The 15,130-nt window shown below is 53.9% G+C and overlaps 1 protein-coding gene across 5 annotated transcripts in view; it reads right to left on the bottom strand.

Annotated features, from left to right (window-relative positions):
- LOC120394448 (C-type lectin domain family 2 member B-like) overlaps nt 1-15,130 on the bottom strand; it is a 1,239,960-nt gene that overhangs the window by 17,545 nt on the left and 1,207,285 nt on the right. Inside the window, exons 1-2 of one of the 5 annotated variants that reach the window (XM_039518682.1) lie at nt 6,037-6,155; nt 3,595-3,680 (exon numbers count right to left, since the gene is read on the bottom strand). The exons of 3 other annotated variants lie outside the window; for them this stretch is intronic. The gene's annotated coding sequence lies outside the window, so the exon portion shown is untranslated. Of the gene's footprint in view, nt 1-3,594; nt 3,681-6,036; nt 6,156-8,128; nt 8,496-15,130 lie in introns of those variants that run through there. One more of the 5 variants, XM_039518683.1, reaches the window with a different exon arrangement.

Here is a 15,130-nt window from a genome sequence, read left to right as displayed (position 1 = left end):
TTGAGCTTTTTGGTATTGCAAATGACATTACAGAAGCGAAGAAGGTGCCAATATTCTTAAGTGTTGTAGGGGCTAAAACCTACTCTCTGCTACGCAGCTTACTACACCCTGTTAAGCCTGAGACTAAATCTTACAGTGACATTGTGGAAATCCTGGGGTCTCATTTCTCCCCAAAACCACTGGTAATTGCTGAAAGATATAGGTTCCACAAAAGAGACCAAAAGGAAGATGAAACAGTTGTACAATCTGTAGCCATTTTAAAAAAGCTAGCAGAACACTGTGAATTTAAAGAGATGTTAAATGATGCCCTGCGTGACAGGTTAGTGTGTGGCCTGTACAGTGAAGCTATACGGAAGCGCCTACTGACAGAGGCTCAGCTTACATTACAGAAGGCTGTTGATATTGCTGTCCCCATGGAACTGGCTACTAGGGAGGCACAATACATCGGTGCATCCCCTAGGGTGCAAAAAGTGTCACAAGAACTGACCCACAAAACGGTGCAGAGTCAAGAATGTTACCGCTGTGGTAAGCTGGGTCACCAGGCATCAGAATGCTGGTGTAAGGACCTGGTGTGTCGACACTGTGGCAAAAAGGGACACATTGAGTATGCCTGTAAACAAAAGAAAAAGAGGCCTGTGGTCTGGCCGACAAAAAGAGGAACCTTGCATACCCTAGAGCAGACCCAGGATGATCAAGGTGACACCTCCTCACAAGAGGAAGTGCCACTGCATGTTTTGTCTTTGGCAGCGGGCTCACATGAATACCGGGTAACCCCCTTATTGGAGGGCAAACCTATACACATGGAACTAGACACCGGTGCAGCTGTCTCGCTGGTTCCGGAGACTGTGTATAAGGAAAAGCTACAGCATCTTCCGCTTAAGGCAACAAAAACTGTTCTGAAGACGTATACAGGTGAAGCTGTGCCCATGTTGGGCACTATTGATGTTAAGGTGGAGCTCAATGGACAGGCGGCTAAATTGCCACTGTTTGCGGTGAGAGGTGACTACCCAGCCTTAATGGGTAGGTCTTGGCTTGGGAAGATTCAGCTGAACTGGGCAGAAGTGCACCGGATGACTAAAGAAGAAACCAGTCTAACCCCTATACTAAGGAAACATGCTGCTGTTTTTGGAGATGATTTGGGAAGTATGAAGGGAATCACTGTGACATTGAACATTAAACCTGGCAGTCCACCAAAATATCTGAAAGCCCGAGCTGTGCCATATGCCATCAGGCCAAAAGTTGAAGCAGACCTGGAGCGCCTGGTCACCAATGGAGTCCTAATACCAGTTACCCATAGCTCATGGGCCACTCCTATCGTTCCAATAGTGAAGAAAGATGGCTCTCTCCGGATTTGCGGTGATTTTAAAGTCACTGTCAACCCAGTGTTGTGTGCAGAGCAATACCCGCTTCCCCGCATCGATGACCTCTTCGCAGGCCTGGCTGGGGGACAAAAGTTCAGTAAGATTGATCTGAGTCAAGCATATTTACAGATGCACGTCGATGAAAAGTCCCAAGAGCTGTTGACTATTGTGACTCATAAGGGGCTTTATCGATACTGTCGCCTACCCTTCGAATCACATCGGCTCCCGCCCTGTTCCAGAGGGCTATGGACCAGATCTTGTGTGGCTTGTCAGGAGTTCAGTGCTATCTGGATGATATCCTGGTCACTGGAAGAAATGAAGAGGATCACTTAAAGAATTTAGAGGCTACCCTACAAAGACTGGAAGAGTATGGCCTACGAGTTCGCAAAGACAAGTGTGAATTCTTCAAGCCCTCTGTTGAATATTTGGGACACATCATCGATTCTGCAGGTCTTCATAAGGCCCCTGCAAAAGTTAAAGCTATTGTGGAGGCTCCCCCACCTCGAAATGTAAGCCAGCTACGCTCATTTCTAGGACTACTGAACTATTATGGAAAGTTCATCTCACAGTTAGCCACACTGCTAAAACCACTTCATGAGCTCCTTGGGCAGAACAAGGCCTGGAAGTGGACTGAAGCCTGTGATGTTGCATTTAACAAAGCTAAGGATGCATTGTTAAATTCTGAAGTTCTAACGCACTTTGATCCATCCTTACCCCTGCAATTGGCCTGCGATGCTTCCCCTTATGGAGTGGGAGCGGTCGTGTCACACATTATGCCTTCGGGAGAAGAAAGACCTATTGCTTTTGCTTCACGCACTCTAAGCAAAGCAGAAACTAACTACGCCCAAATCGAACGTGAGGCATTAGGAATTGTTTTTGGAATTAGGAAGTTTCATCAGTACCTGTTTGGGCGAAAGTTTACTCTTCTTACAGACCATCGACCTCTGACATCAATTTTGGACCCTACACAGGCATTCCCCCATTAGCTGCTAGTCGTATGCAACGTTGGGCATTGATACTTTCTGCACACACATATGAAATCAAATATCGAAATCCACTCTGCACGGCAATGCAGATGGCCTCTCAAGGTTGCCTTTACCGGTCAAACATCAAGATAGTGCCCAAAAGGAAATCTTCTACTTTGAACAGGTAGAGAATACACCCATCACTGCTGCTCAGATAAAGAAGGCAACCTGCGTTGACCCAGTATTATCCCAAGTTATGGACCTGGTGATGCATGGAAAATCTCGACAAACCTCTCTGGTCTCACCCGACCTTGTTCCCTACATGTCCAGGCGGACGGAGTTATCGGTCCAATCTGGTTGTTTGTTGTGGGGGAGGCGTGTCATTATTCCACCACCCCTGAGATCACAGATGTTAGAACAGCTACATTCCGGTCACTGTGGAATAGTGCGCATGAAGGAAATTGCACGAAGCTATTTTTGGTGGCCTAGATTGGACAGTGCTATTGAAGAGAAGGCAAAAGCTTGTATGTCATGTCAGGGTGTAAGAAATGCACCCCAGTGGGCACCCCTACACCCATGGGACTGGCCTGAAAACCCGTGGCAACGTATTCACGTTGACTTTGCTGGCCCCCTTGAAGGAAGCATGTTCTTGGTGGCAGTAGATGCCCATTCTAAATGGCCAGAAGTCTCTATAATGCAATCCACTACTGCAGAGAGTACTATCCAAAAACTACGAGGACTCTTTAGTCGTTTGATCTGCCAGAACAACTTGTGAGTGACAACGGACCGCAGTTCGTCTCTCAGGAGTTTCAAAATTTTATGAAGGCAAATGGGATACACCACATCACGTCAGCACCATATCATCCGTCCACCAACGGATTAGCTGAAAGATTTGTGCAGACAATGAAAAACGCTTTGAAATCAGCAAAGGGACAACACTCCATTCAAAAGCATCTGGATACCTTCTTACTTTCCTATAGAAACACACCTCATGCTACGACCCAGGCTTCCCCAGCCTTTCTAATGATGGGACGACAGCTGCGCACTTGCTTTGATCTGCTGAAACCTTCTGAACCCAGACAAACTGTGCAACATCAGCAGCAATATCAAGTCATCAGACGGGCACCCAGAGCAAAAGACCGAACCTTTAGCCCGGGACAGCCAGTTTTGGCTCGGAATTATACTTCCAGAGCTAAATGGGTCCCGGCCACAGTCATCACTCAAACAGGACCTGTTTCCTACACAGTCCGGACTGCAGAGAATCTTACCTGGCGGCGACATGTAGATCAGCTGTTGCCAGGTCATGCCAGTCTTCAGGACCCATCTGCAGTTGAGGGGTCTGACTTCACCCCTCCTGGTGAGACACCGAATCATGAGTCACCTGTTCCTGACTGTTCTCCTCCATTACTGCCGGCAGCTGAGATACCCCTTTGCCCAGCACGAGCTGATACCACCTCCTCACCTATTCGTGCTGCGGACCCTGAGTCCCTAGTACTTTCGGGTGCAACAACACCAGAAGTTCGCCGTAATCCACCTAGAGACAGAAGGCCTCCTCATCGGCTGGATCTTTAGTTAGGGCGAACCCACGGTTATGGGGCAAAATAATCCCCAGGGTTTAGCCGGGAATGGAGGCAGTCTACCCTCCTTCTCTAGTTTAGTGTGTGTTTTATTTAGGGGATGTTCTTATTAGGGGGGGAGGAATATGTTGTGTATTTGGTTGTCATGGGTTTTGTTACTATGGCAACTGAGTTAGACTATTAAGGGATAGCTCAGCCGGTTTCAACCGGCTGAGTGAGCTCTCTGTCTCTGTAAATAAAATGGAGGTTTTGGTTAGCTGTCTGCTCTCTGGCCTCAAGTGATTGCTTCCTACACCGGCTGCCCCAAGGATACAACACTCAGGGCCCTACAGGTAGTATTGGATGCGGCCCACAATGGTACATGGGCTGAGAACCACTGCTCGAAAGTCTTAACGAACATGGAGCGGGAGCCACAAAGGACTCGGGCATTGCACCACAGCTCCTAGCTTGTAGGTGGCTAGAAAATCCAAGAAACACCATTGTGATCCACAAAGCTGATTTAGGCCCACAGGCTCCTATCAAATGAATGGGGAGCCAACACGTTAGGTGGGGAGCCACTTAAGCCAACCAATGGGAGATGCTGACCAGTGGGGTGTGTTCTAACCTCTGCCCCTCTCTCAGCGATAGGCACCTAGATCCAGACCACAGGGAGGCTATTGACTACAAAAGCCAGAGAAAGAGGAGATGCCACATTACAACTTCTAGTCCAGTGGTTAGGTCATCACATGAGACGTCCAGATGAGTCACATGAGGCAACAATGCACGTCCTCAAAGGCTAAAACAGACACCTAGAGAACTTTTAGTCTCATAAACTTAAGTGCCAAGTGAGTTTAGGGGCCTATCAGAAGTTTTGTGGATTGCAGCGGAGCCAAAATTGGGATTTAGGCATCTAAGTACTTTTGCTGATCCCACCCATGGTGACTAAAAGCAATCAGTTCAATTCACTAACTACAGGTTTTTATTACCTTATTTATTTATTTATTTATAGCGTCATAGCAGCTATGATCCCTGCTCACGGCCAGGCTCCATGACTTTAAGTAATCAGTTTTAAATGCAAAATATGTTTTGAGAACCCTTTTTCCCCTAACGTATCCAGCATATTTAAGGTATTTTTATTTAATAAAATTAAATGCTGAATTTAAGTTTAATTGAAATCTGAGTCCCATCCAAATAAAGCTTGACCAAAACCAAAAAAATTCCCCAAAATTAAAAATTGGAAAATCAGAATATTTGTACATGGAGCTATATTATTTAAGCAATTAATGTGTCTAGATATAGTGTATCCTCCTGGTTAAGAAAAAATACAAAATTTACTGTAAAAGCTTTATTTAGATGTAGATCTACAGGTTTTAATGGTTATCAGTTTGAGAATTAGCCCCCCTTTAGGAAAAAGTAACTAAAAAGTAAAAATGGCAAATTAGATGAAAACCATCAGTTTAAGTGGAGGTACCCGCTTGCTGCTTTAAATCACGATTAACAGTGGAAATATAAAATCTGGTTAATTTAAGTCAATCTGCCTTCATCCCTCCCACCCAAACACTGACAGCTCTGAGGGGTGGGGGGATCTGCCTGGGGCTGGGGGGTTTCCCTTCCCCCCTGCATTGACAACGCTGGAAGTGGGGTGGGGGAGCTCTGCCTAGGGCGGGGGTGGTCTGTCATCTTTTGTCAAGGTCCACAGTTCTTGGTCAAGGTGTAGTAAAGATCCAGACGCCAGAGAAAACAATACAAAAAACACAAAACACCAACTGTAATGATAATAAGTAAATAAACAGATTTTGCAGTCCATTCAAAAGTGTCTGGTGGTCCGGACTGGCCTGTGGTTCACCTACTGACTACCCCAGTGTAGGGCTTGGAGGGACGTCAGCCCACCCCCACGCACTGACAGCTCTGGGGGCTAGGTGTGGGGGGGACTCTGCATGGGTTGCGGGAGGGGCAGACTCCTCCTCCCCACACTGACAGCTCTGGGAGCTAGGTGTGTGTGTGTGGGGCTCTGCATGGGTTCGGGGGGGGGGGGGGGGGAAGACACCCCCACCCCGCACTGAGAGCTCTGGGACCAGGCAGGGTGGGGGGAGGGTTTGGGCTCCCGGTTACACACACCCATGGCTACAGCTGCACGTCCTGCCCCGCGCTCACCTGCTTCTCCCCCCAGTCCCGGACTGAGCTCCCCGCGGCCGCCGCAGGGGTCACTGGGCCGGGCCCGTGTTCCTCCGTGGGCTGCTCAGGGCGTTTCCCCTCCCACCCCAAGGGCCGCCATCGCTCCGGAAGTTCTGGCTCCCCCCGGAGAGCCCGTTTCCGCTTCCGGCCCTGCCCACTGCTGCCATGACATGGGGGGGGGAAATAGCCACTGCCCCCTCCAGCCTCCCCCTCTCCTGTCTCCAGCAGGGCCCTGCTCCCACCCCCCCATAGGGAAACCGGCACCTGCGACAGATGCTGTGGCCCCAGCCCCGCTCTCTCCGGCCGGCTGCGGCCCCCCACCGCGGGTTCCGGGAATAGGCAGCAGCCAGAGCCCAAGGCTCAGTGGGGGCGGGGGGGAAGGGGGGGTGCCTGGGGGTAGCTGCTTCCCTGGAGCTGATTCAGCATGTCCCTGACCGGCTCGGAGACACGCGCGGCCCGGTCCGGCCCTCACCTGAGACCCGAGCGAGCAGACCCAGAGCCCTGCGCAGAACAACTGCCTGCGCGCGCAGCGCCCAAGGAAGTGACCTGCCACAAAGTGAGGCCAGAGCCTCCCGTCCCATTTCTGATTGGCTCCCAGTCAGAGCGGAGCCAATCGGCGCTAGTAGCGGGAACCCCGTGCCAGGAAGGACGGTGCCGCTCTCACTCCCACCAGGGAGAACCTGACCCAGGGGACAAGCCGGGGCCCGCACTGCAGGATGCGGAACCCACCTTCCCGCCCCCTGCCCGTGTCTGTGCGCGCTGGGGAAAAGGAGGAAGGTTGGAAAATGATCCCAACTACACAGAGCTAATGCTGGGGGGTAAATGAGCTGTTCAAGATCTTTCTTGAGCGGTGAGTCACTAAACCAGGGCTCTCAAATAAGGGCTGGGGCGGGGCTCTTGAGTGTGGCCCACCAAGCTCCCCGCGGGATTGCTCCCTGTGGCGCCCACCGCTCTCTGAAGCAGCTGGCAGCACGCCAAGGGGCGGGGGGCACCGCCTCCCCACAGCTCCCATTGGCCGGGAACAGGGAACCGTGGCCAATGGGAGCTTTGTGGGAGGCATGGCAAGAGCAGCACATGCAACCTGTGGAACTCATGGCCAGGGGATATTGTGAAGGCCAACACTATAACTGGGTTCAAAAAAGAGTTGGACGCATCCTCCAAGAATGTATCTATCAATGGCCATCAGCCAAGATGGTCAGGGGTACAGCCCCATGCTGGGTGTCCCTAAGCCTCTGACTGCCAGATGCTGGGACTGGACAGGTCATTCAATAATTGCCCTGTTCTGTTCATTCCCTCTGAAGCATCTAGCAACAGCCACAGGCTGAAGACAGGATCCAGGGCTGTGTGGACCGTTGGTCTGACCCAGTTTGGCCATTCTTACGTTCAGCAGCAAACTCAGCACAAGGAGCACGGAGTCTCCCCGTACCAGGCTGCTACATTTCAACTAAAGCCAAAGAAACTAAAGGTGTCAATTCACTAGCAGAGACTGAGGAAGGTGCAGGTGCAGTAGTGCCCAGCCAGAGATTCCCCAACAAACAGAGGGGAAGCCCTGTAACAATGACGACACTCAACACTGACACCCCCCCAATAACAGAACAAAAAACTCTGAAACAAGCCAGCCAACCAGTTCAAAAAAAGCCCAAAAACGTACCCCACGCAGAGTTTTACCTCAAAAGGGAAGAGTGCAGGAGACTCCATGAAGCCCACTAAGGGTCTAACTATTGATTTTACATGGGAGGTGCATAGACAGCACAGTGAAGAGTGTCAGTACAGAACAGTAAAGTGAGACAGGCAGTTCTCCTTCCGGGGAGGGAAACAGAGACAAAGGAAAACACTGATTTCCACGGAGGATGCTCAGATACGGCGGAGGATGGGCAGCACAGACAGGTGCTAGTCACACCACTTAGCCAGCACACAGATCCCACGGGGATGGTGGGTACAATAACCTGAACAACCACATATGAAATCACACTTTGATGCCACCACCTTGCAAAGCACCATAAAACTCTGCATCAAAATAATCCACACAGCCACAAGTTATCAGTGAATGGGTTCTGGAAGAGGCCCTTACCTGGCCTGGCATCCGGTGAGCCTGTTCCTCAGTTGAACTCGGGCCATGCCTCAGTTTCCCCTCAGCAGTTGGGTAATAAATTCCGTGTAGCTCTCCACAGTCACCATGGCAACAAGTGTCCTCCCTCTTCTGGGATAAGTGAGAATCCAAACAAAATAACACAAGCCCTTCGCCCTTCCTGGGCCACAGTCCTCTTCCCAGCATCTCCCCTTGGTTGCAGGGTTCACAAAAGTCCATAATTCCCACTCCAGGGTCTGGGCACCACTTTCTTCCCATGATGCAGGGGAATGAAGAGGGCAAGGAGATGGTGCACTCTTCCCCTCCTGCCACATGCAGAGTCCTTTACTGGAGTGGTCTTGATGGGGGGGCCTCCCCAACAGCAGGTTTTGTGGTTAACAGCCCTTTGAGATGAAAAAAACAACAACAAAAAACAACAGTCTGAGGTAATCACATGATTCCAGGAACCAGGGCGCTAGTCAGAGTCGATAATGTGGCCCTGATCAATCCCACTCACAAACAGACTCGCTCCTGCTCTCTCATTACTTGGACAGATGCAGACCCCCAGCCCCCGATCGCTCCGCGGGCAGCCGGAGCCCGGCTCGCAGCTCGCCCAGGCTCGTGTCCCCCGGAGCCGGAGCCCCCCGGGAGCGGGCTGGGAGCGAACCCGGCTGGCGGGCAGAGGGAGCGGCGAGGGGACGGGCTGCCCCGCCGGGAGCTGCCCGGCTCGGGGAGAGGGTCCCGGTGCTGCAGCCCCGCTCAGCGGAGCAGGTCAGCAACCGCCACAGCGGGAGCGGGAGCGGGCTAGGAGCAGAGGCTCCGGCAGGGCAGCGCCGCGTCCCTGCACCGGCCTTTTTATACCCTCCGTAACTGACTGAGGCGCTAATTTTTTTTTGCCACCCAAAGCAAAACAGAAGAGCCCCGCTAAGTATGGTTGAGAACTTAACCAGACCTTAACATTACCCCGCCGGAGCCCCCGCCGAGCGTCTCACCGCCCAGAGCCCCGTCCCCGAGCCTCTCACCACCAGAAGCCCCGCCCGGCCTCCGCCCCCCACAGCGCCCTGCACCAAGCCCCCACCCCCTCCGAGCGCCCCATGAACCGCCCCGGCCGAAGCCCCGCCCCCCCCCAGAGCCCGGCCCCCTCCAGCGCTGCTCTGCAGGAACCCAAAACCCCCCCCAAACCCTGCGCAGCCCCGCACCAAGGTGCCGCCCCAAGCACGTGCTTGGTCATCTGGTGCCTGCAGCCCCTGCCTGCAATGCAGAGCTGGCATAAGCTAGAGCTGTAACGTACGAGAGAAGAATGACAAGTTAAAATGCAAGTTCAAGAACGTTTCTCTTTTCTTTATTCATTCGTTTTTCAGTAATGGTGTAAAAAGAAATTCGGGGCACCCCTTATTGGCACCCCCAAATTTTGGCACCATAGGCGGCCGCCTAGTTCGCCTAGCACAGCCCTGCACAACATGCCGGCCGTGTGGGCTCACTGTGCGGCTCGTGGGGGGGTGAGTAGGCAAGCGGCAGGTGAGGGAGGGGGGCTGAAGAGACGGGTGAGCAGTGGCGGGGGCTGAGGAGGCGAGCCAGGGGTGGGTGGTGAGGAGGCGAGCGGGCAAGCAGTGGCGGGGCTGAGGAGGCGAGCAGGTGGGCAGTGGCGGGGCTGAGGAGGCGAGCGGGGTGGGGTGAGGAGGCGGGCGGGCGGGTAGTGGCGGGGACTGAGCAGGCGAGCGGGTGGGCAGTGGAGGGGCTGAGGAGGCGAGGCAGGGGTGGGGGTGAGGAGGCGAGTGAGCGGGTGGGCAGTGGCGGGGACTGAGGAGGCGAGTGGGTGGGCAGTGGAGGGGCTGAGGAGGCGAGGCGGGAGTGGGGTGTGAGGCGGGCGGGCGGGTAGTGGCGGGGACTGAGGAGGCGAGCCAGGGGTGGGGTGAGGAGGTGAGCGGCGGGCAAGCAGTGGCGGGGGCTGAGGAGGCGAGCGGGTGGGCAGTGGAGGGGCTGAGGAGGCGAGGCGGGGGTGGGGGGTGAGGAGGCGAGCGAGCGGGTGGGCAGTGGCGGGGACTGAGGAGGCGAGCGGGTGGGCAGTGGAGGGGCTGAGGAGGCGAGGCGGGAGTGGGGGGTGAGGAGGCGGGCGGGCGGGTAGTGGCGGGGACTGAGGAGGCGAGCGGGTGGGCAGTAGAGGGGCTGAGGAGGCGAGGCAGGGGGAGGTGGGAGGCTGAGGAGACGAGCGAGGAGTCAGTGGCTGACCTGTTCTACTGATCTGGTCTGGCTCCCATCCCCTCTCCAAGCGTTGCAGCTGTCTGGAGGTGCTGCCTTCCACACCTTCCTCAGTCCCACCTCGTTCCTTCAACAGGACAATTGATTACGAAGTGGGGGGAAGAGCCTGTTCTACTTCTAGCAAAAAGACATTTTTCTTTTACCTTAATTATACTACCTTACGGGCCCCCTATAACATATTACCAAGGTTCAATACCGTTGTTTCGGTGGGGCAGCTCGGGGGAAGGAGGGTTTATTTCTGCGGGGTGGGCGGGCTGTGCTGGGGGGAGCGCAGTATTTCAGGAGGCTGGGCGGTGCTGGGGGGGTTCGGCGAGGCCAGGAGGCTTCGGCCCTCAGCTGTTTTCTTTGGAATAATATGGCCCTCGCCGCTTTACGAGTTGTGCAGGCCTGGCTTAGCGGTTACACCGGCCCTGCCCTCACTGCCTGGAGTCACTGGACTATGCCAATTACACCACTAAAGATCTGTCCCAGTGAAATTTGATATGGGGGCTGTCCCCCTACCGAGCTTTAAAGGGCTCAATGAGGCTCTGAGCTGCCTCTCTGGCCTTGTCATTGTTTACATTTTGTCTTTTCCAGATCAGGCTTTGTTGCTGCTGCTGGTTCCTTTGCTACAAGAGTTCTCAGAACAGTGGCGTAGCCAGGTTCTAAGAGCAGCACTCGGAGCCGGGCTCTGCCTCTCCCCACCCAGGGCAGGCAGCGCGGGGCTGAGGCGGGGGAGGTGCGCAGCGGGCTGGGTCCGGGGGCAGGAGGGGCAGCTCCCTGGCAGCTCGGGCTGCCCAGCCACTCGCCCTGTCAGCGCGAGCCGATCCGCGCCCCTGCCCAGCCCGGCGGCTCCCTGCACAGCCCACTGCCGCGGGGAAACGCTGCCCGCCCTGGGGAGACTCAGTGCAGAGCAGCAGGACCCCTCCCCCCTCCCTGCATCCTGGGCCCCTCTTCCCTCATCTCCGCAGCCCGCAGCCCGGGCCCAGCTCCAGGAGATGCTGCAGTCCAGCCTGGGCAACTCAGGCTGCCGTGACGCCATCTAGTGACTGCAGCCAGAACTGCGGTGTCAGTTCCAGCTCCGCCTGGAAGCCTCAGCTGACCGGGAACATCTTGGTTCAGGGCCGCTCTTTGCGCCCCAAGCAAAAAAAAAAAAAAAAAAAAAAAGTGGGGGGGGGGGGCGGGGGCCCCCCCCCTGGGAAAGTGCCGCCCCAAGCACATGCTTGGCGCGCTGGTGCCTAGAGCCGGCCCTGCCTGGAGCTCCTGCTGGTGCAGAGAGGACTCGCTCGTTGCTCAGGGAGAACTCACAGGGGATTTTGCTTTGTCTCCTGTTCCCCTTCATCTCAACTAAGTCGCCCAGCTGGGGGTGCAGAACGCAGGCTCGGCTGCTTCTGTACCAGAGAGAGGAGCAGAGGGAATTCATGGGTGTCTGATGTCAGAGGGTGCTGGGTCTGAGGGTGACTGCAGCAAAGTGAGCTGTGTACCCATGTATCTTAGGGTTTCATGCTCCACATAGGTGCTGGAACTAGGGGTGCTCTTCCTTAGTCATAGACTCCTGTTCCTGGCAATGTAGGGTTGGCAGGGACCTTAAGGGGTTGTTGTCCATAGGTTCTGGAACAAGAGGTGCTGGGGGTGCTGCCACACCCCCTGGCTTGCAGTAGTTTCCATCATATGCAGGGTTTGCAGTTTTGTTCAATGGCTCTCAGCACCGCCCCCGGACACATTGTTGCAGCAACCCTGGCAGCCCACAACGGTAGAATCTGGCCACATTTCCTGTATAATCAGCCGCAACTGCAAAGTCCTTGTGGACTTCACTGAGTCTCTGGCTCTTCTCCCTTATTGGAGTCAAAACTCTGCTTGGGAGATGGATTGACGGGGGAGGGGGGAGGCATGATTTTTAAAAATTGTGTTTTTCCTCTGTCATGTTTTGGTTGTTCAGGGTGAGATGGGGTATCACTGCTGGGGGGGGGAGCCTTCTCCACTGCTGGGTTTAGGGGGAGGCTCCTCCATTGGGGGGAAGCAGCAACCTCACACACTCTGCAGAGGAAGCACCTGCCTGATCCCCAGCATCACCCCACTCTCTTCCCATCCAGTGTCCCCGCACAGAGCTCCCCCAGCTAATCCCTCGGTGCAGCGGGCTGGTCCTGCAGGGTGTGAGGTACCCCGGGAAGGGGGGGGAGGGAGGCGAGGAGGAGCAGGGAGGAGAGCTCTGCAGGTCTGTGTCCGGGAATGCGGGGAAGGGCGAGACTCTGCGGCTCTGTGCAGAAAGGCAGCAGTGAAAGGCTCTTGGCCAAACTGAGAAGGAGGCTGAGGAGGGGAACGTGCGAGTGTTGAGCACTGAGACACTGGGCTGCTGGTGTGAGCTGTTCAGCAGGCTCTGAGCTTAACTTGCAAAGTCTCCACCTAGAGCAGCAGCTCACGCCCAGCTGATCCATGCTATGGGGTTTCGGTCACTCCGCTGTCTGCCCTGTTGGGATTCAAGAACGGACCGAGACTCTTCTCTTTGGGGTCCAGGGAAGATCCAGGCAGTGGTGGGGCAAGGGTGTGTGTGCATGGGGGGGGGGCAGGGCGGCTGAGATTCTTACAACACCCCATCTCTGGGAATATACACAAAAGCCTTGGAAAACTCCAGCCAGTCTGGGATGGGGTAACCCAGATCAAAGGGAGGCCATCGGCCTGGCTGCCCAAATCCCTGGCTCCACATTGAATCCAAAATCCCATTCAAGCTCCTGGCCCTGATCTGGGCTCTCCAGGAGCTGGGACTGGGCTGCCGGAGGGGCTCCCACTCCCTGGGTGTCCATGAGCTGAGTTTCTGCCCTCTCCCAACACGCTCGATGCTCCACTGAAGCCGCGGGACCAGCGGACCCTCCGCAGGCATGCCTGTGGGAGGTCCACCGGAGCCGCCTGCCGCCCTCCTGCGGGACGCTGCCCCAAGCGCGTGCTTGGCGTGCTGGGGTCTGGAGCTGGCCCTGGTCTGATCTGTCCTGTGGAGTTTTGAAAGAGCAGCATGTGGTTAAAAATCTATTTCAACCGACCTGAAAGCAGAGTGACACCAGAGCCACCACCAGCTCCCAGAACACTGGGCAGGCCAGGAACCTTTGAAACACAAACAGACTGGAGCTGGGGAGGGGAGAGCGGGGGAGGGTAGCCGTGTAACTTCAAGTCACTTGGTTCTGCACTAAGGCCTGGGCTTTCAGACGGGCTAGAACCCACAGTCAGGGTCAGGTCATCAAAAGAGCTCAGCTCCCATTGAGGACAATGGAAACTCAATAGAAGCTATTGTGCTCAACACTGGGGCATAAGGGGGGAATTTTCTGGCCTGGGTTAGACAGGAAGTCAGACCAGGGCCGGCTGCAGGGACCAGTGGAGGAAGCACGTGCCTGGGGCGGCGCATGCAAAGGGGCAGCATTCCGGCCATTCCTGGGGCGACACAGTTCGGGCGGCTTTTTTTTTTTTTTTGCTTGGGGCGGCAAAAACGGTAGAGCCGGCCCTGGGTCAGACTAGATGATCTAATGGTCCTTCTGGTCCCTTTATCTCTAGGAATCCTCCCTCCCCTCCAACCCCTTGTTCTCGGTGGGAGCCAGAGGCGTAGCGAGCACCCTCCATGCCCTCCGACTGGAGGGGGCCCCGCAAGGAAGGGGGCCCCTAAAAGTGGCAAAAAATGTAAGGTATAACTAGGTAAGTGACATTTATTGACACTATTGCACAATCCATGTCGGTTTTACTGACAAAACCGTGAAGTCATTATGATACATCATAAGGCTATTGGCTACATCAGTTGTCTGTCGGTCAGTTTCGAATTTTAGTTGGACCCATTCAAAGAATGTGTATTTGCGTTCATAATGGCGGTCGGCGGATAAATGTTATTAATTTAGTTGTTTAGTTTTTTATCGTTTCCAATGCAGAAGCGTGCTTTGTGATGTCTAAGAGAATGTATAAGAGCGGAGCTAGAAAACGAAAGGCAGCAAAAGATGCCGAGAAGGAACTTCAGAAAATTCCAAAGTTGTCAACGTATTTTGCGCTGCAATCCAATGTACAGGTACAGGCACATGAAACGGACAGCGCTAGCAGCGACGAATCGTATCCAGAAGTGCTTCAAGTGAGGCCGAAGGTGAAGCCAGTTGTTCTACCATACAAACTGTGACAGATATTCCAGCTGCTGCCGGGAAAGAAGTATCTGAATCTGAACCACTGACTGATGATCCAGGATATTGGCCGTCTATAATATCGGACAGGCAAGTGTGTGACATTGTTGCACGTGGCCCACCACAGCAGAATGAAAGTTACGAATTTCCATTTAACGAGGAAAGACGGAGGTTCACAAGTACTCATTTCTATCGAACCATGGCAAATGGCGAGAAAATAAGACGTTCATGGTTAATGTACTCAGTTCAGAAAGATGCCATTTTTTGTTTTTGTTGTAAATTATTTAGCACTGGCGACATACCGCTACGTCGTGGAACATCTGCTTGGAAAGCACTGTCAAAAAGACTTCAGCAGCATGAAAGAGGCAAAGGTCATCAAGACTGTATGGTGAAATGGTTTGACCTTCGGTCAGGCATAGTAAACCGTACATCTATTGACCAACTCGAATTGCAGGCTTTTCTGAAAGAAAGAGATTTCTGGAGAAATGTTGTCAAACGCATGGTTGATGTCGTTATTTTCTTGTCCGAAAGTAACTTGGCATTTCGAGGAAGTAATGAAAAGCTCGGCGATCCTTCGAATGGCAACTTTTTGGGACTGTTTGAATTGCTTGCAAAGTATGAT

The sequence above is a fragment of the Mauremys reevesii genome, unplaced genomic scaffold (genome assembly GCF_016161935.1).
Source record: "Mauremys reevesii isolate NIE-2019 unplaced genomic scaffold, ASM1616193v1 Contig6, whole genome shotgun sequence".
NCBI classification, from domain to species: domain Eukaryota; kingdom Metazoa; phylum Chordata; order Testudines; family Geoemydidae; genus Mauremys; species Mauremys reevesii.
Note: the sequence above shows the minus strand (reverse complement) of the source record. Positions and strands in the feature narration are given on the sequence as shown.